Here is a 24,928-nt window from a genome sequence, read left to right as displayed (position 1 = left end):
ATTTATTTATAATTATTCATTAAATATTTATTGACATCGCCATAAATCGGACTTTAAACTACATATACACAAGATAAACTAATCAGGTATGAAGCCATGTAAAAATGAAAATGTAATAAAATTACTTAAAATACATAAAATTCAAGATTAAGCTATGGTAAAAGTCGTGTTGGAGAAAAAAAAATCTCAGATACTATATTTTGGCCATTGGATGACAGCTGATTGGAAGCAACATATACCTACTCGTAATATATACGCTAGTAATGTTGTGTCTTACCTATTATTTTTTGTTTTGCTTTAAATTTATTCTTGTAATAGTTCAATGACCATTTCAAATCGATCTGAAACAAACAAAGTGCACAAATTAATATAATATTCAATCTGATCTGATAAAGTTAAAGTTAAGTTGTTAGAAAGAAAAAAACAAAATTATTAAAATCCAGTTAGACCAATCACATTTAAAATTTGATTCAATGAGATTGTTTAACAACACCGTTGACAGTAAACTTAAAAAAAGTACTAACGATTTTGCGAATTCCGTAGAGACTTCTAAATAACTAACTTAAAGGTCTCACAGTAGTCTTTTAATAAGAAATCATGATTGTTTATGATTACAAGTAGGTTATTACCATTACATTAAATATATAAAATTTTTGGTAACATCCACATCTAAAACCACTTAACTGTTCCAAAGGTCTTTTTTTTTATCCAAGACAATTTGAAGAAAAAACTCTTAAGTAAGTTTTCTCGTTTAGAACTACCTCTAGAAACACAAATTTATAACTTATAATTTTTTCTGTAACTAGAATGGATAATAAACTGACAGAAGGTGGAAACCGAAACTTATATACTACTATTATGTTATCATTCGGTGCCCAATGGTGCGCGACAACTCTAAGGATTAATCATGCCTCTTATCCTGGAACCTGCTTGGCGGCTGAAAAAGCAACTTAGGGAAACTGAGAAAGCAAACGCAACTATACGATTTTTACAACTATTCTGTTCATATTACCAAAACTTGTCAGTGGTTTAAAGACGGAAAGGTACGAAATAGGAGATGAATGTGCGATGGATTAGTAAGTAAATAAAAAGAAATATTCGCCTTCAATTTATTTATAGATAAGTAAAGAACATAAAATTACATGAAAATAAAAGCCATTTTAAACGTTGTATAGAATACACCCATGACAATGAATCATACACGTGTTCTTTATACAAAAACTGTTCACTCCGACATTGTGGCGTAAACCTAATTGCTTAACAAAAGGATCTCTCTTGTCGATGTATAACTTTCGTGAACTTTTGGATAAGCCAATATGAATTAAATATATTTAGAAATAATTATATACGTTGTTATTATTATATGAAATAATCTAAATTAACATTATCATCATTGCTTTAACTTTATCCCATTATTTGTGGTCTACGCAGTATGTCATCCTCTTCCACTAATCCCTATTGGCCGTCATATCTGAGCATACTCTTCTTTCAACCAATCCATCCAGGATTGGGTGAAAGAAGAGTATGCTCGGTCTTTTTTCTTGGTAACCCTCTCCCTTTTCATCCATCCACATTCAAAGATTTTAACAAAATAGAAAATCATCCTTGTCGAAGTCAATTAAATACTCATTATTAAGGATAACTCAAATACTACTAGTGACATCGTGATCAAATTTATGTGTAACAATATGAGAAGTACCAGCTTTTATCAAGAGTCATTAAAAGCGGTTTTGCTAGAAAGAAGTTTAGAGGTATTTAGTATTAGTTAAGCATTTCAGCGCGGCTCATCGAGGTTACTTGTGACCCGAGAGCTGGTAGTTACTTTGGCCAAAGTTTAGGCATGGCCATTCAAAGAGGCAACGCTGCCAGTAACTTCGGTATGCTGTTTCGATGTGCCGCCTTGGATTATAATGATCGCTTTTTTTTTGTTGATTTATTTGATTTATTCAGCTTAATCTTACTAATATTATAAACACGAAAGTTTTTGAGAAGGGATGGATGTTTGTTTTTCACGCAAGTTGTAAAAATAAACGTTTAAAGACAACAAAAAAAATTCAGTCGCGGTCTGTACCTCCTTTATATTTGAAGTCGGATACAAATTGATTTAAATGCTATCTGTTTCTTCAGAAGAATTTTAACATGAGGGAATGCAAGAATAATGACAATTTAATATACTAATGCTATTTAGTATGTAAGCCACGTCGCCTATTACATATGATGGTTCATACAGGACACGTGCTTCGCAATTTGTATCTAATAGCAGACGGCAAGATGTATGCATCTGGTCTTCCCTTTAAGGATACGTGGATGTGGTATATCTTCATGGTCTAGTGGTTCTGGTTCTAGTTCTAGTGGTTGGCACACCACCTTCCTTCCGATGGTCGCAGGTTCGATTCCTCACACGATTCTAATATTTGTATTTATGAGTGTAATTCCGAAAAAAATATATTTAAGTTTTTCTATCAATTGTCTAGTACAATAACACAAGCACTGCTTAGCTTGGGACTAGATGGCGGGGTGTGAATTATCGAATATTATTATTATTATATACAATATTTACTCTATTATATGACATATAAAAACCTACTTATATAAAATGAAAAAAATAGTAATCTTTTAAAATAATTGCTTGTTACCAAAACAAAAGAATCCTTTACAATAATCAAAAATAAAAAATAATATTAAGGCATATCATATGGAAGGGAATGCAGATAATTTCGTAGCACTTTGAATACTATCTATGCAAGTCTGAGGTGACACCTACCTTATCTACGGCTATAAAATTGCACCTACCATAAAAACTGAAACTGCCGGATATGAATTTACAGTGTTTAACCTTCAGTATTTGACAGTGCAATTACCTAAGTATCAAGGCTTTCATTCGATGCGGTTCAATGTAATCTAAATTGGTCAATAGATTCAATGACGTGACAAACCACGGGTCAACATATAATAAAATGAAAAGACATTAGTACTGACATAGAATAACTTCTTCTCCATAAAAATAATTTCAAATCAAATCAAATCCATATATCATGTAGGTCTATTACAGACTCTTTGGATATGTCAAATCTACTGCAGTTCGGAGTGCGTTCGAGCCAATAGGAAATGACAGAATCTTAGCTGTTGCTTTTTTAAATCGATTTTTAGAAAATTTTCTAAGTATAGACAAGTGTAATGATTAATATTTCTTTTAAATTAAAATAAAACATTACTATACTATACCAAATATATACATACATATATATAGTATAAATAAACTACTACTATAAATGAACGAATAAATATAAACCTAAATAATATTTTTTCTTTCATTTTCATTCTGTCCCTGTTAAATGAAATTTATAAATATAATTTATAATTCGAGTACAATGATTGCTGTTACCTCAGTGAAATTATTAATGACAATGAAACAATGGAAGTGACGCCGATGATACCAGTATTAAACATGAAACTGCCGCATCCAAAAAAGGACAATTCACACGGCGTCGTGCGTGGTATTCGACTGCCGATGGTGACACGTACCTACTCTGATGACGTCAAAGCCAGCCTTGCAGAGTAAGGGCAATAGAGCCCGCACTAAAATAGCTTAATTTAGACAATTCCACTACGAATTGTCTCTGTTACCGGCATGGTACGTGTATCTATTAGTGGATAAAGCGTTTCCGCTTAAAAAAATTGACGTCAATTTGTTAGAGTGGTATGACATGACATATTAATCTGTACTAATATTATAAAACTGAAAAGCTTGTTTGTTTGGTTGAACGTGCTAGTCTCAGGAACTACTGGTTCGAATTGAAAACTTCTTTTAGTGATGGATAGCAGATTTATAGACTATATAACTTCCTGCTGCGATCAATTGAAGTGGAACAATAATAAAATGCTGCAGAAACTGGATCTCTTATGACTCTTTCTCAGTGCCAAGCAAACTTATTCGGATCAGTAAATCTATATTATTAAAAGCCCCCCTTACTTCCGATGGTCGCAGTTTAAATTTCTCGTATAGTACAAATATTTGTATTTGTGACTATGATATATCTATACTTGTATTGATTTGGATGTCTCCTATGTATACTATGTTTGCATTTAGATAAAAGAATGTATTTAGTACTCAAACACAAGCTCTCCTTAACTGGGGAGTAGATGGTGCTGCGTGAACAATCATAATATATTATTAAATTAAAATTAACATTGAGGGTGACGCAGCTGTTATCAAGTCACAATGCGAGTTTCCACACGTTTGAGACTCGGGTCCCACCAACACGCTGCCCACCTTAATTGGTAAACTGATATGTACACCAATTCCAAAGAAATTCTTTATTTATAATTAGAAAATATATGTATTTGTACTATCTGCCTATATATAAAGCTTCTACACATAAAAATGTAAGCCTACTATGATACAATCAGTAAAACTCTTGAAAAGGCATCAAACAGACATGTAGATATATACACACATTGATAAATGCTAGAACATTTATAATATTATTATGCATTATAAACATACATATCTCCTTATACATACATACGTAAAATTTTAATTGCCTCTTACGGTAATTTTCTCTGAAACGTTCACGCTCCACTGTGTTGTGAGGAGGTGATGACCTGAATAGTGTTGTAGATAAGGAATAAATAACAGATAACGTCAGCCGTGACGGTACGGATCACGACGAGAGCCAACTATGTGCAACTACATCCTGGCTTATACTATATATTACTAGTGAATGTGAGTGAGTGTACTTATATTACTAGTGAATGTGTTACACTATCACACCTCAACTACTTAACCAATCAATGAAATTTGGCATATATATATATATATACGCAAATTCCATAATTTGGCAAGTCTATTGTGGTAGTATTCATATTCTAGTAGATCCTAAATGTAGCGACCGATCAAAAAATGTACTTTTTAAAAATCTTTATGTTTAACTTCCTAAATGACAGAATGCTTAGATTATTTTTTTGTATGTAGCTGGAATGTCTACAAGCAAATGGGGATGGTTATAAAGGCAGGGGAAGGCTGAAAAAGGATGGAATAATGTTGTGAAGATGATATCATCTTCACAACATTTTTCGTTGCCATATGGCAACAAAGGAAAAGATACAAGAACAAATTACGATGACCCTAAATGAATATGAGAAGGAAAAAGCAGTTATAGAATGGGTAACAGGCTGACTGCCCACCTGATTGAAAAAGGTAACTGTCGTCGGCTATAAGCGGATATCACAGACAATGAATGTGACGCACAGAAGACCTGGCATGCGTTGCCATTCCTAAAAAAATGAGAAAGCTATGATATCTCAATCTCCCTCCACTGTAATTACACTACCATATTCTAACTAAAGCATAACTTATAAAGCAAACTGTTTAGCGACTGAAATAGGCGATACCGCGGTGGGTACCAGACAATTTTGTAGAGTCTTTCTCTGGCAAAGTGATCCAAGAGTGTTAAAATCCACTGTACATTATAGATAATAAAATTCATTTCGTTTAACCCATCAAGTTTAATAGGCCTCTCGTACTGAGGACGTAAAATTAACTGACTGATACGGTTCTATGGTAAAACGAAATGAATTTTATTACCATTTCAGTAAAGTGGATTTTGAAACCGTCATAAGAGAAACTACTAATTGCAGTAACTTTTGATAAGAATCAGTACTAATTTATAAAACAGATTTGAATCACTTCGAAGGCCAAAGGAAGTATTTGAAAACAGTGTGTTACAAAATTGCGGCCTCTGCATCGTACTTATAATTGGCATTTTAAACGCTAATTAATATTATTTTAGTTAATATATTTCATATAAATTAACCACAATTATAATATGATTACAAACGCGGTCAACGGGACTTGAATGTAAATATTTTCTAAACAATTGAAATTCAGAAATGGAACTATCAACAATACTATATTAACAATCTCTTTTAGAATTAAGGTAAAATTTAAGCCCTAGACTATTTACTTGGTGCTACAAAGTAGCGGCATGCAAGTAAAGTAAATAGTACTTGCTAACATGCTAAATAGCAGAATAAAAGGAAAGACAGCCAGAAATAATAGAAAAGTTTTTAAGGAGGAATATAAGAAAAGTTGTCGAAAGGTTACAATCAGTCCGAAAAGATTTCTACAGAAATTTTATTCTGCTGTCGGGGTATATGTTACAATATATTTAAATGGAATTGATTTGGGGTTTAATGGAAGATCGCTTTCATTCAGATGGTCAGGATGGAATTTGAATTTTAATCTAATCTTCTAATGAATCCTCAGAACCTGACAATTCTTTTTCTGTATCTTGAATGGTAAACAAGCCGATGGTAAGTGGTAACCACTTATATATATGAACAGCACTAGGGACATCACGTTATCATGTGATGCCCATATACCACTCAGACCTTATTGTTACGGAGGACTAAGATGTTATGCCTACATATTATATAATGACACTGACTGCCTTATCTCACCCTTCAACCGAAACACATCTTACTAAGCATGTAACTTGGCGGCTGAAATATATGAGCCTGAGGCAAGCAATTGACTTTTTAAAAAGTTTAACTCGGTAATATGCGAAAGAAATTGCGTCCATCTAGTCCCGAAGTAAACTTGTGTTATGGGTGATATAAAATACTTTGACACTTTTTTAGTATATACACATACATAATATGTATATAGGAAACACCCAGACCAATACAAACAATCACACTCATGAATACAAATGTGTGTACCGTACGGGTAATCGAACACGCTAACATCAGAAAGAAAGGCGGTGTGCTTAAACCGCTAAACCACTAGACCGCCGAGGTAGTGCAAATATGCAGTGTTTAAAACTAACATCAACGGTTTAACACTCACAACCGTCTATAGGTAAATTAGAATAATTTTATGAATATAAATTTAATAGCTTTACATTTGCTGATAAGTCTAATTAAACAGGTAACATATAATACTGTTATAAACATGTGACGTCAATGGAGACATGAATATTTGCGTTATATACATACATATATATGTATATATATCATGTACTTATTTGTAAACAGGGAAAACCTTCGAGTAATAGAAAATTTTATACCTCCAATATCTAGGTCGGGTGAGGAGAAGGGCTTGTAATGTATATTGTTGGCTCCATTTGCAACCAATATCTTTGCGTATCATGGATGCATGTCGAGGACTTTATGTACACCCAAACCCAAACTAAACAGAACTTGCACTATGGAAAGTTGACAACTGATATAGATTTTTTTTAAAATACATACACTAGCTCAATAAACAAGTATATTCCTAATTACAAATTATTGTGCGAGGATATACGACCTTTATAAGAGGAGGAGATTATATTTGAACCCCTGGGTTGTAATCTAATGGGAACATATGGTTTGGACTAGGGGTAATAATGTGTATTGTTGGCTATTTTCGTATGAATGTCTTACGCTCGTTTCATGGATGAACGCTGAATACTTTATGTATCCCCAAACAAAAGCAGAGCTTGCACTTTGGGCAGTAGACAACATTTTTTTTTAATAAAAAAGAGGTATATTTCTAAGTTCAAGTTATAGTGGGACTATGACTTAAATAATACGCTTTATGGGGAGATTGTTAGTAATAAGAACTTGTGACCCCAGTTATTAGCAATGCCACTTCAAGTTGACCTTCACGCGCGGTTAATTCCTGGTGAATTCACCACGATACGATGACAAACCTGAGTTTATCCTTATCGTCCATTTCCCGCCAGCGTATACCATCAACTCCAGCGGGTGCACCATTTCTTATCTACATTTTTTAAAGCACATATACAGTAAGATATTTAATTCCGTACACTAATTTAGGTAGACTAGCAACCCATAAGTGCTATCGAAATACACGATAAAGTGACGTCCGTAGCTCTATGTTATTACATATAGGTAACGGTAACCGTTTACCATCATCCCGTCAATTTGTTTGGCATTTCTAAAAACAAAGCATGCTTTACTTAGATATTTTTATGAGTAGTGTAAAGAATGTATTTTTAACCCGCAACACCGACTTAGATATAGTAAAGATGTTGGAAACTCCAACAAAAATAGGTATTAATTCTTAATTATTTATTTCATAATATTTAAATATGCTGTGTTCTAATCATTACGATTGTCATTTGTTTTTCTGTTCTTCAATATGTTGTTATACCGCTAATTATATCGACATTTTAATAAATATATATACATAATTACGATTTAATTTACAATTTGATCTTTTATTATTATTTACAACGAATTCATCCACGCACCTCGTTGAGATTCACACAAAGATGTAGTATGATAATGAAGGGATATTCATATAATTATATATCATATTGCGCAATATTTTAATGAGCAATGGTTATATTTATTTATGTTTTCCTAATATATTTTTGCTCAACTTTCTACAGCATTCCTTTATAGTAAAACATGTGTAGTTAATGCAAACCGGCCGCTAGTGTATACGATACGGTTTCTAATTTTAATGCTTTTGTTATCTGATTTGTTACGCGATAGTACACTTTACTGCAACGAAACAAGATCTGACAATAATGATTAGGTGCCCGATGGTACGAGAATGGAAAGGGATAATCGGTTGCGATTGGCCTAGAAATATTTTGCGCCAAAGTTCAAAGTTCCTGAGAACCTTTATAGTATAACAGATACTTTCCTGTTATTGATAGTAAAAAAAAATAAATGACAGTGGACAACTCTACAGATTCATTTCGTCCCAAAGTAAGAGGAGCTTGTAATATAGGCCAACTAGTTAATTAAACAAACAATTTACAAAGTTTTATCGTAACTAAAAAAAAAAATACCAATTCCAAATTTTATATGCATATTCAGTCGGTCTGAGAATCGGCTATATTTTATACCCCTAAGTGATAAGGGTTACCCACCCCTAACATTATTTTTTCATTTCTTGGATCTGTTTTTTATTTTTATATAATGAGGCATTAATAATATATACAACCCTAAATTTTCACCCGTCTATCCAACACCTATTTTTAGTAGCGATTTTAATTTAGGTATATAACAAAATAAAGTTTGCTGGGTTAGCTACTCATCTATGAAAAAAAGTTAAAAATTTTTATAGCTGTACAAATTTTATTATTATTTTATTTTTATCGCGCATTGAACAGTGCTATAATACGAACAAGCAAATATTGTTTATTTTTATTGATAACATTACAGTATATATTTATATATATATGTATAAATCTACCACGGCTGTGATTTCATAGTATAACTTATTGGTAAACCGATTTGAACAAAAGAAACACTAAATTTTAAGTAAAGTTTCTTTTAAAATTTAGTGTTTGTTTACAACAATAGGTTAGTGAATACAGTATATAATTTGGTTACGTCGTTTTTGAGATCAGCGCGCACAAACGCACAGACGAACAGAGACATTCTAACAATCATTGTATTCTGTTAGCTTGATAAAGTCCACACAATAGTAATCTCTAGTCTATCTCTCTCTCTCTAATAGTATTCTTAAATACATTTTATATACAAAGAGTTACTTTTTGTTGAAAGTAAAAAAAAAAATAGAAAAACAATACAAAATTTTCCAACGTTATTCATGAGACCATTTATAAGTATTTATCATATAAATATTTACATTAAGAGTACTTAAATAATACGCAAAACCCATATGCAATGCAGATGATATGATAAATATAACAATGCTATTACAATAAGTGTTGCGTGCGTATATTACAAAAGTACTGCGTCCAACAAAATTCTATGATAACATCATTAAATTACAAATCAACGGTCACAAAAGAAACATACCTTTTACTACTTTTATTTCATATTACTCTATCATCTGTTTGTACTAAAAAATGTAGAACAAAAATAACTTATTCTACATTTCTGAGCTCATTATGTTAACACTAATTATTAACACAATTTGTATCAAATACTTTTCGGTACTCGTTGTCTAACTACTATATATACTCATATGTAATTATAATTGTAATTACTGTTTGTACTAAAATAAAATAAATACTATAAATGTGAAATATGACGGTTGACTGCTATAAAACTACATACCGTGTACCAGGAACTTCGTCTGAAGAAACTTACTATAATTTCTTTCAGATTATCTTATTTTATTCATTTATTTAATTTCAGTGCTTAAGAACAATATACACATATGGCAGACTTAACACATTGCGGCGTTATCTACCAGTCAACCATGAGTGGTGCAGAGAAAGATTATGATATAAGACGAAAGAGAAGTTGATGGACCTCCGTTCATTTTAGTTCTAAAAATGTACCAAAATGACAAATGGACAAAGTGCTGGTATTTTCATACAAGTACAAATAATAAAAATGAAAAATGGATTATTTTATATCAGGGACTTTACTATATCTCGAACAACGACTGTTCTAATAATATTTAATCTACTATTTTGACATCGTTACGATTTTATTATGAGTAAAGATTATAACGATGCTCTAAACTTTAAACTAATATCAATTTGAATAATATGCAAATGTAAAATAACTACGAATTAGCTTGCTTATCATTTTAACGAAACTTGTTCCATTCCACTACGTAATACTCGTGTGCTGATATCCCGCGCTTTTGATAAATGTTTTAATTAAATGTTAACAATTAAATCATTAGTAGTCATTAATAATTTTACGTCATTTGTTATCAAATGAAAAATATATTATAGTTTATAAATAAAACTAATGACCCTGTGCGCATATTATTTTTATAGTATAGCCACATACGGTACAACCCAAGCTTGCGGCTCACAGGATGGCAAGTGATTACCGCCGCTTATGAGCACCCGCAACACCAAGGGAGTTGCAGATGCATTGCCGGCATTTGAAGAAGGAATAAGCTCTTTTCCTGAAGGTTTCAATATAGAATCGGTTCAGAAATACGTTACTGATAAAACGCACCCTGGAGGAAATATATATTTGAAAATATTTAAAAGATTCTACGTGTTATTTAAATCAAAGATATGATAGACAAATCATATCCTTGTACATCAAGTTTCATTTGAATTAATCTAGCCCTTTAAATGTATTAAATAAAATCAAAATTTCATAAGCTTATGAAGAAGAATTAATAAAATCCTAACTGGAAAAATAACCTACGACGATCAGGATCTCGTTAAAACAGCCGCTCAAGAATATTATAGTAAACATAAAAATTACAAATTTCATAAATAAAATTTAAATGTAAACTAATAAATTTAAACTCTTAATTTTTTATTAGAAAAAATATCACAAAGTACCTATTTACCTAGACTATGTATGTTCTATGTAAGAATTATTAAGTTTCTAATTTCTATTGAATCAAATATTATAACATTTAGAAAATTAAATATTAGATAGAATATTCATAGTTCACTCTTAATACAACGTCATTTACTGACAGAAATGTAAATTTATAAAAGAATACTGAACAAATATAATATTTTCTAAGTAATTTGAGTTATATACGTAACATTCGATGCATCGTATAAAGTTTATGTGCAACAAATTAAAAACGATAACCAATTTCAACACAAGACTGGCTATTGATATTGCCCCATCAATCGCATGGGAAGAGACCATAATGGAGCAGTGGTTGCGACACTAACAAAGAGATCAATCGACCCAGTTTTCACCATATTTATTGCAGGCCAACATGCATTATGGATAACAAATGGTCTTGAAACATCTAAAGTAATTTATAGTCCTAAACATCTTGTTATTAGACTTTGTTATGTTATAACAATCATAACGTCATTTCAATTATACAATGTATTTATATATATCAGTGAGCGAGAACCTGTTGATACAGGGTCTACCTAGCTCAAGCAGCAGACCAGACAGAGAGATTCACTACAATAAATATGCATTATACTTGAATTTAGTCTACATTTCCGTTAGTAAGGGAGTTAATGATTTTTTTTATGTAATTGTTGTTCTATTCATGTGATGGTAGGCAGTAACCATCGCCTGTATATATAAACTTCCAATTTAAACGGGGATCGAAATTACGAGGTTCGAACACCTAGCAATGCCGTCAGACTTAAGTCGTATCCGTTAGCCTTCAGCCGCTCCATGAGTTCGTCCGCGGGTTTGAAGTGCCATCTGCACTCGCCCCCTATCGTCCGGTGAAGCTATAAAGATCAGCTGTGGCCAACAGCATTAGAGTAGTCCGAAAAAAATATAAATCCATATCACGTGACATTCTTAATACCACTCATAGAATAGAAATAATATCTATTGAAATAAACTTAATTTGAGCACTTTTGAATAGTCTTTTTTTATTTTGTTAATGATTTCATACGTTGCCATTCTAGAGGAGTATGATACCTCTCTTATCCTTTAATACTACTAGAGCATCTTTACATAATTGTACAGAAACAATAATATTACATCAGCATTATAATATAAATAAATAATAATTATAGAGATTTTTTGCATAATCTCCTCGTCAATATAACAAAACCTCGATTAACCTTATTTATATAGAAGCTGATAAGAATTATCAAGAGCTCAATCATTTATTCCATAACATTGTCATAAAACATACAATGTTTATTATTATCAACTCGTATATTCACGAAGAAAGTATAGATATACAAGTAACATATATTTCTATATTTTGATAGGATTGCCAATTTTTTTTCAGAATGTACAATTCTTTCATGCAATCGATTAATAAAAAAATGTGGTTTCATTTTCATTCGGGATAAAATATTTTTTGTTATATTATTTCTATTTATAACTCCAATTCTGGTGAAAAATCGGAAAGTAAATAACTACTATACCATATGAAATGTATAAAACTGTAGTTTTATATAATAATATTATACTTTTACGACTACTACTCGAAATAGGGCAGACAGAATCATTGTCCAATGAGAATCTAGTGATGAACATCAAAATCTCGGACTTCAATTGTACACGCCTGGCAGTTAGTTTTTAGCTGCTCCATAAGTCTTTCCCCGGCTCTTGGGATGCGCTCTGCAATCGCTCAAATATTCGTCGAGTGAACTATAAAGATAAACAGCGAAGTTTGTTTGAACTGCTCTCTGCACTCGCTCTCATTTTCGTCCACTAAACTTTAAAGGCCAGCAGAGACCAGCGTTAGTTTGTAAAAAATGCAGTCGATATTTTGCTATGTATATTACAGTCTAATTCGAATTAAAAACTTTAGGTTTAATCTTATAAACCACTACGCCACAACGCTATCGAAAGGCCATCACGAGGTATAAATAAATCTCTAAATACTACAGTTACATAATAAACTACATATAGAGTTCATTGTAAGATTCCTAAACGTCATAAAACTGTCTTATCTGTAGACTCTAGTAATTACTTTGACGTCATATTACACTGATTTGTATCCTCTCATAATAAGCCGTTTATTGTGTTGTAACTTTTCATTTAAGACGTACAACAACCTCGGTGGTCTATCAGTTAAGCACATTGTATCACCCTTTGATAGTCGCGAGTTCGATAACTACATAATACATGAGAACCTATATCTATTGGTACTAGTCTTTTTATATATTTATATATAATGGTCGTATCCATACAAACAATATATATGACTAGTAATTGTTATGTAGGCCCTGTACATATCAGTGCTTATTTTGGAACTACACGGATAAAAACTTACATTTTATTCCGTAGAATAATACCTGCATTTTTTTGTTTGTTTATTTTTTGTTTTGCCCAAGTCAAAAAATACTTTATTCAAGAGACGCTGATCCGCTTGATTATTATTATTTTAACACAAGACAATTTAGAGAACTTAATTAAAAATATATATTACATATGTAAGTGGATGGTTATAAGGGCAGATGTAGGTGGAAAAAGAGATGGATGAACAGTATGAATTATGATATAATAAGAAAGGGACTAAACAACGAGATGATGGGGAACAAGGAAACGAATGGGATAAGGAAAAAGCAGAAAACTATGAGAATTTAAAAAACACATTTTATTCCCCACTTTCACTACACTTAAATAAATCAGTGTTCTCAATAAGAACATAAATGTGCAGTGTTCAATTATGTTGTAGAGGTTAACAAAAAAATAGGAGTGATCGACACGAACTGGTTTTCAACAAGCAACACTACGTATCCTATTGTTTACTGGTTAACGGAAATACATAACAGTTTCCCATAGAAAAAAGATACACAATAAAGATGAATATCATGGTGAGAAAGCAAGTCAGCGTTAACTGCGCTCTGTATATAAATATGTCCTAATTTATCTATTAATTGAAAGGCGTGCATTAATTTTGTATTACTACTACTTTTTATCAACTATTTTAATTATAATGTAATTGCGCTCTCGCATTCGCTAACGGATTACGCTCGCAAGGCACCAATGGAAGATAATAAGATGAGCAGATCAGATTAGTTAGCCCATCGTGGTAAATTCTCCAAGAATTTATCACGTTGGGTTCCAGGGGAAATATGAGAATAGGTTCACCCGTTAAAATGCCAAAACTAAACATCCGAACATAAAAAATAAAATAAAAAAAAATTGTATACATATATATATATAGACAATGTGCAAACAAAAATACGAATTAAACAGAAAAACTAATTACAAGTAAAAAAACAATATTTCCAACTGATTTGAACATAGCGAATGTATTTCTGTTCACTTGTGTTTTGTGTAAACTCAGTGCTATTTTGTGATAATCAATTTCATCAATTGGACATACACAAGGAAAACAATTGACACGATCCATTCCTCTCATTATTCTACACGCAATTTCCTATATTTCTTACAGTGTAAATGATCATTTCGCATGTCTATGAAAGGAAAATTTAATGCAAATATAAGTAGATATACTGGCATTTACATGAATGTAATACTTATTTAGATTTTTGGAAAAATACCGTAGCTTTCTATGTATTTTCAGATTGTATGGTACATTCACTTTGATTTAAATAAACTATTCTACATTGTTAAAAATAACATATTGTGTAAAAAGTAACTGTAACTAGTATGAACAGATGAAGGAATGTAGACTAAGCAAAGGAGCTGTTTAAGAATCGCTTCATTTGACATTTTATTGTTGTTGTGTCTTTCGAGATGTCATTAAAAATATGTACATGGCACTCAAACTGCTGATTCCAGAAATATAACATTCATGGGCTTCATTCATTGGGTTTCCTTGAAAATTAAAAGAGTACGTAGTATACCAAAACAAATTTAAAATCTTAAATGCCATACAAATGTTAAAAATTAATATTTAATACGTGGTATATGAAAAGCTTTCACGTTATATACAAAGTCTTGTATACATTAAATACAAAACCTTGGGTAGGTTACAGGAAGAAAAAATATGTCACGGGGAATGACCAATCTTACAGCCTTTTTCTTATGAATAGCGAAGATTCATTTGATTTTATTATTTTCCTCATATACAGATCACTCTTGATTTACGATCTTGATTAGATTTTTTATGACTTTGGGGAAAGTACAGACTACCAGATCATGTGTTATACCTAAGTAATACTACTAACTCACCCATTTATGCTCTTAAAAATTACAAGATTAGAGATTAAACAAGTGTTTAAAACCTCCAAATAAATACGTTTACAGAGCATCAGTGAAGGATGACAGGAAGACGGTGAGCATGGTTATTATATAGTTAATTATTGCGATTGTTGTAACTCATTATTGTAATTTTTTTTTATTTGGTGTACATATTAATTTACGTAATTGTTATTTTCTTTCTGTAAAAGGAACTATAACGAGTTTTTCATTTATTGATTCATTAATAACAAGGCCTTGCCTTACCGTGTTTTCATCCAGAATATATAGGTATAGGTACTACATGCAGAATCATTTGTTTAAAGAGAATGCACCTTCTTGACCTGACATCGTACCTTATACTTCTTGTAAATTTACCACAGCGTGTAAATAGACCGACGACGTAACACGACCCAACATATCAGCCAACTTATCAGTTTCCAAATCGTGCGTCACGAGAATCGCTATCTTCGTATTTAATTTAGAAATTTTGTTGTAAAAAAATCTACTTTATTACTAACAAAAATAGAAGCAACAAGGGAGTGAACAAAGTAAGTTAAAAAAATCTATACAAATAAATAAGACTGAAGTGTCAGGTCATAATTTCAAATTAACAACTTTCCACTAAATACATATAGGTAAAATAATACATAAGGTTGTTAATTTAATTAATTCTTGACTGTCTGAAGGTTTATTCTTGCTAATCTTTGAAACGGCTGGACCGATTTTAAAGGGACTTTCTTTAGCCAATTTTATAAAGAGTAACATAGACTAACTTTAATTTTAGATGTTTTCTTTTAATTAAAAAAATCCACGCGGACGTAGTCGTGGTTAACAGTTAACTTATGAAAAAATATCGACATAGATTCTCATCTATGTCTTTTCTCTCGAAAAAAGGTGTTTTTAGAATGAAATTATATATTAATTAAATTAAATTAACTTTTAATTACACCAATAATACAATAAATAATTTTCCTATCTTAAAAGATAGGTAACATAAGGGGCTCATATCACTCAGGCAATCTCTTTAAGACTTTTCAGATCTCACCATATGAATATCACCATCTTCAATGGTCTGGAAATTAAGATAGGGTAAATGATAACTGAGTTGCCAGGGGGGAAAGGGGATTGTTAGTAATGTATCCACATGATGATCTTATTGCTAGCAATGTCTTCCAGACTTTTAAATTCAGATCTCACCATATGAATATCACCATCTTCAATGGTCTGAAAAAATAAAAAAAAATAAGATAGGCCCTAGGGTTCTTAAATGATATGGTTGTATCCCAAAAATCTCGATTTACGCATGTGTTGTGTGTGTTGTGTCACCCAAACAAGTACGTATTTACTGTATTATTTATAGCCGACTGGTCTAAAGTGAGGCGCGCGTCATTCTGTTAACTCGATCTGATGCGTCAATTGAGATAACATCTTTTTAATGTAACGGATGAAGTGGATCAGCAAGATACTTGACCAATTGTTTTCTTATACATCGGCCTTTATATATATCGACCTCGGTGATCTAGCAGTTAAGCGGTGTTCCTGACTCCCAATATTCGCGAGTTCGATTCCTAACCCGGTACAAATATATTTATAAACACATAGAATGATACAACAATCATACTCAAGAATACAAATGTTTGTACCGTGCAAGTAATCGAAACCGCGACCATGTGAAGTAAGACGGAGGCTAAACCGGTAGACCCCCGGCGCGGGTGCCGTTTAATTACATACAAATTTAAAACGCTTCAGGAATGTATTATAAAATCCGTGTCCTGTTAAAAATTGTATTAACTCTAAGATTACTCTCAGTTTATTGCCAAGCTTTAGATAGATGTATTAGTTTTCTTGTATTCTCCTTTATTGTAATAACAAATGTGAGAGAGAAAAGAGCATAATCAGGAGACTAATGGGCGGCAGCATTGTTAGTTACATCTGTTGCTTGCCCGCATGGTTAGGTTATGGTTTTAATATATAACATTAAGCTAAAAACTATGCCAGAGTAAAACCAGCTTACATGTCAAAAAGGTTAAATAACTGCAACAATGTAATAATGAAGACTGGATCTGACGTGGATGTTGGCATAGCTCCCAAGCTAGTCTCAGGCTATTAACCCAGACCGGGGTCTGTGTTAATAGCCTGAGACTTTAGATTTTTCTACGGCTTGGGCCATAATTTCAATTGGAACAGAAATAATTTGAAAAAATAATTAATTATAAATAATTATGAATGCTAGGTACTTGTTTATATTTTTAACGCTAGATTCAGAATGGAAACTCACTCGAGAAGACTGAATTCAAATATGAAGTATAGTTTATGGTAGAGTTAGACTGTAAAAAGTCGTCGTCGTCTGCGTGTGTTGCCTTAATTTAACTTATTTCAGGAGCCAAGTATTTTGTAACCTATGTTTGTCTTTTAGGGCGTTTAGGCAGTAAAATTACATGACAAGACGTATAGAATCTTAGTCTTCGAAACGGCAACGCATGAGTGGTTTCTCGGGTATCACAGGATAATGTGGTGTCCGTAAATCTATTCATATAGATGACGGTTATCACTTATCATGAACTGAAACGTCAGCTTGTTTATTACATAAAAAATGCAGATTCCGCCGAGAGAAAAGAACAAAATAATCTGCAGTTCTTTAACTTATTGTTCATTAAAAACATTAAATACATTGCTTTTGTGTGTTGATAGCCCATCTGGTCGAGTAAGATATATATAATGTTCACACAAAAACTTCACTGCGCGTACTGAACCGTTAGTACTAAATAGCAGTCGTGCATTACTCGGAACTGTGCTTATGGCCGTTTTGCGCATTTACAGCGCACGAGCATCTCAGAAGCGTGTCCATTATGTAAAAAAAGTACAATGATTACACGACAGTAATGTTAGCAAAAAAATGCATGTTGCAAGATTTACATGCGTTGGTACAGTCAGTATCGGAAGTTGCTTAGCATAATAAATTTTCAACTGACTTCAAAATAAGGAGGTTGTCAATTCGATTGTGTTTTCTACAAAAAAAGTTTATCAATTCGACTGTATTTTTTTTTATATGCAGAATATACGGATTTAAGTATTCTGTTTTTATTTGATTAGTTCGTATGCACTGGCTAGTTTTTATGTTGTTTTTAATAATTCGATCGAAGTCAACGTATTTTAATTTATTTAATTACTGACCATGCTAATCTTTACCAGGCAGTATTATTTAATTAATTAAAATTATTACATAGTTTCATTATCATACTAAGCTCTCCCTCGTATTTAATATATTAGAAAATGGAGTATGAAAAATGTCAAATAATTATTGTTGAAATTGACTAATAATTATTCGACATGTTTCATAAAAAAGAATTCAGAACAGACAAAAGAAATTATAGAAGCTCTTATCTCCGATCCGAGTTCGATCCCCGCATTATCCAAATAATTTTATTGTGATTTAATCTGTTTGTACTGGGCTAGTTGTTTTTGTATATATATATTATGTATGCATTTACTAATTAAAAAAAATATTATTTCTATCAGTTGTCTAGTAAAATGTCTAGTTTGATTTTGATTTAATTTGACTAGATGGTGCTGTGTTTTTTTTTATATTCAAATTTCTTTTTGAAATGTAATTGAAACTCCTTTTAAAGTCACAACTTTAAAAAGAGTTTCAATTTCATTTTTTATGTTTATTATTTCCTGTATAACCGACTAAACTGAATCACATGTCGGAAGACTGTTTCAAATGGGACGGTCCCATTTTCCGTACGTCTGTCACGCACATCGGACGAATATTACAAAACGCTTCCGTATGCGTTATCTATACTGTACGCCAATTATAATTCAATTAAATTTTCGAAAGTGTCCGTAGAAAATTGACGAAGTTTTTGTTAGGCAACAAGTTTGTAATTATTTATAAAACAGTAGTGTCTCACATAATCATAGGTAATAGTTCTTCAAAACACGGCTGTGATTACGGCAAAATTAGTTCAGGACACGACCGAGAACTCACATCATTGTTATGAGTGAAATACAAACAAAATATACATACGACTTTTGTCTCAGAATCCGAGGCATTTTTTTAAAGAATGATAATGGAATGGTCACCCGCCTGCGCTAACGCTGGTGGTGCACCAGTGTAGGATGATAAAGTGAATATGAGGTCAGTTAGATCATCGTGACAAATTCACCAGGAATTTATCATGATGGTTTTGCAGGAACCGCGTGGAGGTCAACCTGACATGGTACATTGTTACCAATGGGGTTGGCCCATATTACTAAAAATCCTGTGTATATTATGTATGAATTTACAAAAAAAAATAGGTTTAAATTATATTATTAAATATATTTAAGTTATATCACTTGTCTCACTAAGCAGAATATGTGTTATTGACACTTCAATAACACAAACTCAGCTTAACTCGGTACTAGATAGCGGTGTGAATTTTCCAAAGTTATTATTATTAAAATTATTAAAAGTTTACCAGAAGTCAAACCTGCAGTTTAAATTTAAATATTTTCCATTTGAATTACAGTTTATAATTTAAAAAAAAAACTTTGTCACACTAGTACAGCCCCCAACGTTTTAAATATTAAATTATTCTTTAAGTTGTCAATACTCTGATTCGGTACAAATTAGTTTTATAGTCCATGATACAGCCAATACCTACAAAGTGATAAAACATGGTACGTATATTGTATATAACTATATACATAATTGAGTTGATACGTACTTCTTAAATAAATTAAGCTGACAAGATTAAGACTGTTATCTTTTTATTCTTATGGTGATAAGATAATCATGACACGATGATTAACCTCTTTACTATCTCATTGTTATATTTTCACGTTAAAATTATCCTTCCTTAAAGACAGATATGTATATAGACATGTGTTCTCCAGAGTTGAATACTCTAGAAACTATTCAAGATAAAAAAACCGTATGTAATAAAAACAGCAAGGTTTTCAAACCATAACGCATGAAATTCATAGCCTATGTGTTATTCTGATGTATAACCTATATTACTGTAAAGTTTCATTAAAATGTGTTAAGTAGTTTTTGCGTGAGATAGAATAACAAACATCCCATCCATACTCATAAACTCAAAGCTATTTTTTAAGGGAATTTAAACATTCTGTTTAAAAATACCTACCCTCATATGTAAAATAAACTACAACTACTAGTTCAAAAATCAGTATCAATAATAGTAGTCAAATTAAAAGAAAGTATCTAATACAATTCACTATGAAATAGATAATCTGTCATTAATCTACTAATTATAAAATTAAACTCTGCGACAGCTTTATCGATGCTTTCATAAATTCTCCGTCCAATTAAGTATATCAAAACAGATTGAGATGATTTATTTAAATTAGGATTTATATAAGTACTTAATTAATTCGTGAAATAGAAACTGCGGAGAGAAAATTTAAAGAAATAAATGTCTCAACAAATAATAATTTATGTATCCTATGGAAGGATATATGAATGCATAATTCCATATAAATGCCACATAAATACAGCAATTTGATGAATAGGTAGGCTATCATACAACTAGTATTTTATTGACCGACCTTCAACCCAATTGTATATTTTATTAAGGTAATAGATATATTTTTAAAATAACTTACACGATCAATAATTAAGTGCTCACGCATAGATACCTACATATTTGTTAAAGACATTTCAATATAAGTACAAATAATATTGTTATATATCATTTTATTATTATAATAATGTAGGTACCTATACAATGCACAAAATTATATCGTGTGATCAAATTAATCTTATAATGATAATGTTAGCGATGTTTTTAGTGGCAATATTTGTATCCAACCATCAAGCTGTCCCCATTGGTATAGTAAATATAGTATAATATAGTAGTCTATAGCACAATTATTATTATTATTATATCAAGAACTTTGAAAATGGCGATAAACCTACCTACCATTATCATCAGAAAATGCACTTTGACGCATGTGATACCACTAATGCACAAAGAAACTTTTATCTTACCTAAATTAGTGTAGGAAAAATGTATACCAACTCAGGAATCTCTTTAGAAAATATCTCTCAAATTTAATACCAGTATTTATACGTAATGCTTACAATAAAACCATAAGCCATTACAAAACCGTAATGCGCTAACCCGTTGCAACAGCGTGACCTATATTACCGAGAATACAAAGGGCTCAACTCACCTTACAATCCGACCAATAGTGACCGCTAGTCCCTTTATACCGTTACCACAAGCACTCATTCACAAATCGCACTTAAAAACAAGTATGTACATTCAAAAGCGAGTAACTACGAAGAGACCACGACCGGCGAACACGCGCTGCACAGAAAGACTACGCACTCTTTGTTTGAGGGTATTTGAGATAAGTGAATCTAGATAGTGCAAGGTAAAAGCAAGTGCTATTAAGGTGGGAGCGCACTATCGGCACAATTTAGGAAAACGGTGTATTGGAGTTCGCGGTTGGCTGAGAAACGGCTATATTAGGGGTTTTTGACCTTTATCTACGACTTCCTAAAGCTTCTAAATTCAAATTTATTTTTTCTCTGTGAAATCGATCTTAAAGATTATTTTTTATATTAAAAATGTTTACGCTATTGATACGAATATTATTAATCAGTTTTTTTTTAATATATACAATATTCGTCTTTGAATGACGGTAAATGTACTGCAAATATCAATATCGGTAGGTATGATTATTATGGCAATAATTTTAGCAACTCTATTTTGTTGAGCTCAGAAATTGACTACGTCAAAAACGCAACAGGTTAGACGACATATTAAAAAACAAAATAATTTTTATATGTCGGTTCCATAAATTGTATTTATGTATTATTAATAAACTAATGGTTGACGTCATTCTATCACGCTGAGATATACCATATCAAATTATGTTTTTTTAATTAGGATACCGTAATGAGCCATTAGTGCTGCGCTAAGAAATTTTTGTATTGTATTGTTTTTGTATTGCACAAAACAATTTTTGTACGAAAATGTATTATCAAACAATTGTTTACAGATATCTATATTGAAGGTAACGTGTAACCCCACGTCATTTTAAACAAAACAATCCACTAGTCTCTTTTTATAACCCATACAATTTGATACACAAATTGAATTTAACAAACATTAATTGCTCTGTGCTGGGAACTAAAAGACCTTACGGACCAAACTAAACGGTTCAAGATAACGGGAAGAAGTTATCAATAAAATTATATATTTAACTTGTATTTTGCGGGGGAAGGGAATTGTTAGTAACGTGGACCAATGACCAATTTACCATGTCTGCTTGACCTCCATGTGGTTCCGCCTGGAAACTATCGTGATATATTCCTGGTAAATTTTCCACAATGAGACAAATGACCTGATCTCATGCTCATCCTATCATCCCCTACCGATGCCCTTCCAGCCTAAAGCTTTAGCACAAGCAGATGAACCATACCATTATAATCCATTAAAAAAAATTGCGGGGAGTAAAGGGATTTGTTAGTAATGTAGACTGGTGCCACATTGCTAGGAATATACTCTGTCGGGTCGTGCGGAGGTTTCCCCCTGGAAACCAACCACCATGAATTCCCATGTGTCACTATAGGTCAACGGGCTAACTGACCTAACTCCATCACCCATTGGTACCCCGCTAGCATAAACTGTTAGAGCAGGCGAGTGCACCATTTCATAGTGACCGATTAGAAAAAAACCTTTATTTAGCTATTCTAAATGACGTTAATCAATAAACGGTGGTATGTATGTACATAACTCATTATTAGTGGAAACTGCAATGCTACAGTGCAGATTCTTTCTCCATGCCGCTGCGGACGCTGCGCACGAGTGATTGGTCGATGACTTGCAGACCATGAAAAATGTAGCAAACATCTGGACAAGTCCATTTTATGTTTCAGCGGGCCGTGAAAACATAACAAGTTAATACATGTACACTACACATTTATACATACACGCGTAATCGTATATGTCATAAACTTTCTGTGCATCATCTTGAGAATTTCGTTACTGCAACTATATGCACAGTATTATTACGACCATCATAATACAAATATTTAAACATGTCTAAATTTTACGATGTTAGACTTTGTGCTGCATATAGTATATATTTTATATAGAACTTTAAATATCTCTCAATCATTCTCTTACTTGCCAGTTTGTATTTACAAAAAAAATACTAAAAATGCAATTGTTAATAACATTAATTTAGAGTAACACGCTATTTTCTTCCTTCTTGTCTTGAGTTTGCGATGCGACTATTGAAAAGTGCTTATTTTAAATTTATTCTGTTGATAAATGAATCTCGTTGTTCTCAATAATAATAATAATAGAACTATTAAAATTTTATATTAAATAAAATATTTTCTTTAAATAATATAATTTATTCGTGTATTTAATATAGTATTTCAAAAACAAAAGCAGGTTTTTAATTCTCCATCATCGCATTTTTTATGCGAGTTCTATGTATATAGATTGGTATTTATTGTGCTTAATAAAATTAAATTACATTTGACATTTGAAGCAGTGTAAGAAATAAAAGACGCTTATATAAATGGGTATCCATATTCCTGGTCCTATTCCTCTGCCAACCTCTGGTCAAGAAGTGTGCAGAGATTACTATTATAATTATTTATACGAATATTTTTAAACATTTAAACTTAGGTAACTAAGTTTTACTTATTGTTTTTAGCTATACAAACATATCCTGAAATTATTTATCATAATAAAATATAGTATCTTTAAATTTAATTCAGTCATTACAATATGTATATGAATTCTTTAAGAAAATAACCTTCAATAAGAATCTAGCCAAATAAGGCGCTGACCAGTTTCATCAGGTAATCAACATTGCATTGCAACGGGTCATACGGGTATATTTTGTGTTACCTGATTGACCAGATCCTCATTCGTAATCTGGCCAGGGCGAGAGATAAAGTGCACAGTTAAAGGTCAAATGTTTTGTACTTGTACAAAAAACACACCAAATCTCGATTTAAAATTTTAATAATCATCTGCAAAATTTACAGACTACCATTTGACTATAAGTGTACGATTGTTTTTGGACGATTATAAAAATAATATTCAAAATACGTATAGTACCTCATCAACGAAGATATCGCGAATTAATGAAGACTATAAATACTTCAATAGCATTTTGTGAAGCTTATTTTTTAGATGTATTTTCTGACAATTAAAAATATAATACTGAATATTTAAAAAATATATATATTACCTATATATTGTAAATGAGCGGCACTTGGTCACCCAAGTACAGATAGATCATAGCCAAGATAAACACACAAATTACTGTAATTGACGTGTAGATTATATAGAAACTAAATATTTTCATTTAATTAGTCTTTAAATAACAATAAAATTGAACTTGTTCCGTATGTTTGTTCCAAGTAAAAAATATCTAG

At 31.7% G+C, this 24,928-nt stretch overlaps 1 protein-coding gene across 1 annotated transcript in view; it reads right to left on the bottom strand.

Moving 5' to 3' along the window:
• Positions 1-21,825, bottom strand: part of LOC131855396 (inositol-trisphosphate 3-kinase B) — a 150,176-nt gene extending 128,351 nt beyond the window's left edge. Inside the window, exons 1-2 of the mRNA XM_059206680.1 lie at positions 21,694-21,825; positions 278-341 (exon numbers count right to left, since the gene is read on the bottom strand). The gene's annotated coding sequence lies outside the window, so the exon portion shown is untranslated. The remainder of the gene's footprint in view (positions 1-277; positions 342-21,693) is intronic.
• Positions 21,826-24,928: the final 3,103 nt, after the last annotated feature.

This window comes from Achroia grisella, unplaced genomic scaffold (genome assembly GCF_030625045.1).
Source record: "Achroia grisella isolate CSIRO2021 unplaced genomic scaffold, CSIRO_AGI_Agris_v1 utg1062, whole genome shotgun sequence".
Classification (NCBI taxonomy): Eukaryota; Metazoa; Arthropoda; class Insecta; order Lepidoptera; family Pyralidae; genus Achroia; species Achroia grisella.
The sequence above is the reverse complement of the archived record's forward strand: the minus strand, read 5'-3'. Positions and strand labels throughout refer to the sequence as shown.